This window comes from Cynara cardunculus, assembly GCF_001531365.2.
Source record: "Cynara cardunculus var. scolymus isolate 2C chromosome LG 11, CcrdV1, whole genome shotgun sequence".
In the NCBI taxonomy this organism is placed as follows: domain Eukaryota; kingdom Viridiplantae; phylum Streptophyta; class Magnoliopsida; order Asterales; family Asteraceae; genus Cynara; species Cynara cardunculus.
This window is the reverse complement of record NC_037538.1, coordinates 7396063-7399141: the sequence shown is the minus strand read 5'-3', so window position 1 is coordinate 7399141 and position 3079 is coordinate 7396063.

Sequence of the window (3079 nt, the reverse complement as noted above, 5' to 3'; positions counted from 1 at the left end):
TATATATATATATATATATATATATATACATATATTATAACTATATTCGAACCTAACTGACCTCAACCCAAAACGCAACCAACCTAAATCAATCCAAAATCTGAAACCCAAACCCATATCCAAAATCCAATCGATTTTTGGTTTACTCACCCGAACCTATCTGATCCACCCGATGCACACCCCTACATCCTATTTGTGCAATATATTGGGTCATGCCCATTGTACGTTTTTATTTGAGTTTTCGATAAGGATGTGAGCATATTCATCATGCTTCATGGGGTTGTGAGGAAAAAATATGTAACTGAGACGGCCGTTACTTTTTACGATTGTATTTATTGTCAGAACATGAATCTGAATAGATGAAAACAAAATTAGGAAACGAGTTAAGGAGAAACTCAAGTATTGGTTACATAACTCACGTTATTCAAATTGATATACGAATGGGCACACATCCTTATTTACATAAATCACGTATTTCTAAAAGGAAACTACATTAAAAAAATGTACACTTTTACTTAATTATTGTTGTAGACCGCATTTTTTGAAAAACCTAATTTGTTAGGTGTCATTTGATAAATTATATTTTGATGAGTCTTTTATTATTATTTTAAAAAATAAACACATTGTTGTATATTTTAAGGACGTGTTTAGTGAGTAATAATAGTTGTTACACCAATTTCGAAAAAATTAATGTAAATTTTGATATAAATAATAAATTTTTTTCAATCGATAATACCAAATTCTACATAAAAATATAAGATTCTAATATATATATAGTTGGGTTCACGTGAGACCAAGAGTTTTTCGTAAGATCCGTAAGACCAATTTATGTTCATTGATCAAATTTATAAACTAATGATCTAATGGTCTAAAGTTGCAAGGTGACAATTTTGTAATTATGAAAAAGTCTCGTGACGTTTATGAATGTTCAGATTTGACGATTGTAAATCTAATCCAATGGTTGAAAATTGGTAGACGGGTCTCACGAAAAACCATTGGTCTCACATGATCCTAAATAAATAAATAAATATATATATAGGGGTCCATTCAAGGAAAAACTGACTAGTTTGTGGTAACCATGAGATCCATTATCAACCACAAATCAATAGATAAATTATAAAATTTATAATTTTGGTAATTTTGAATTAAAATTTTAATGCAAATACATTTTAGGTATTTTCTATCCTCTCACATCTCTTCTCTCTTTGTCCTCCGGCCACCGGCCACCGACCACCGTCATCCGGTGATACCATTGTGATACCTAAAAATATTGACTATGTTAAATAAAAGACATAGTGTGATATTCAACATATATAAGATGCATTGTGATACTACTGTGTTACATCTCTGATCGATTACACAAACGACCTCAGTGTGATACCCAAACACATATATGATACATTGTGATACCATTGTGGTATCATCGAAGGACGGTGACCGGAGGATGGAGATAGAAGAGAGGAGAGATGAGAGTTTTAAAATACCTAAAATGTCTTTGCATTAAAATTTTAATTTAAAATTATCAAAATTATAAATTTTCTAATTTATCTATTGATTTGTGGTTGAGATTGGATCTCACGATTACCACAAACCAATTAGTTCTCATTTGATTAGGCCCATATATATATATATATATATATATATATATTAAATCCATCAAATTTAATGTAAAATTCAAAAGTCGTTTGGTTCATTTTAAGAAATAAGACTGTAAATTGAAATGAGAATGAAAATGAGAATGCAATAATATAAGAAGAGGAATTTTATTTTCTACAAGTACAAAAATTAACAAGTCTAAAATTATATTATATCAAAGCAAACCATATTTTTCATTACCATTTATTCGTTATTACCTCTTAATATCCGTTTACTGCCTTAATTAAAACAAGTTGGTGTCAAATTTGGTTTCATGTCCCATCGGAAATGGTGTAAATTTATATATTAAAATATGGAAAAATCTAAAAAAACTCAATTGACTTTAGTGTTTGGAATGATTAAGTCTTTAGACAATTTTTTAGTACAAATAAGTAATTGGACATTCCAAAACATGTTAAATAACTTATTGGATACATTTTTGGAACAAATAAGTCATTGGACAATTTAAAACATGTTAAATAACTCATTGGACAATTTTTTGAACAAATAAGTCATTGGACAATCGAAAACATGTTAAATAACTCTTTGGACTTTTCTAAAACCTGTTGGATACATTCTGTACAACTAGTTAAAGTGGTAAAATAGTGAAAAAGTCCGAAAAAACCTCAATGAACATTCATATTTTGAACGATTAAGTCATTAAATATTTTTTGAACCAAAAAGTATTTAGATCTATAAAATTAAACAAATATAATAAAAAATTACTGATCTGAAGTATTTAGATCTATATATTTGTAAATGTAAGTATTTTTTTGTTATATTTGTTTAATTTTATAGATCTAAATACTTTTTGGTTCAAAAAATGTTTAGGGACTTAATCATTCAAAATATGAATGTTCATTGGGTTTTTTTGGTTTTTTTCGCTATTTTACCATATTAACTAGTTGTACAAATCATAAGAATGTATCCAACATATTTTAGAAAAGTCAAATGAGTTATTTAACATGTTTTCGATTATCCAAGGACTTATTTGTTCCAAAAAATTGTCCAATGAGTTATTTAACATGTTTTAAATTGTCCGAGGACTTATATGTTCCAAAAAATTGTCCAACGAGTTATTTAACATGTTTTGAAATGTTCAAGGACTTATTTGTTCCAAAAAATTGTCTAAGGACTTAATCATTCCAAACATTAAAATCCATTGAGTTTTTTAGACTTTTCCCATTAAAATAATAGATAGTATTCTATATATTAAGTTTGTTTGTTTAATAGTGACAAGAAAGATATTCACGTAATGCATCGAAATACATCTTGATTTTAATGTTTTGTTTTTTTGTTTGTCTTCGTCGATGTTATAATACGGTTTTATGTGGTTTTGGAAAAATGATAACATTTTTGCTTTTGAATAAATATAAATTTTAAAATATCATAAATTTTTGAATAAAATATATATTGATATTAATATCAAATTAAATATTTAAAA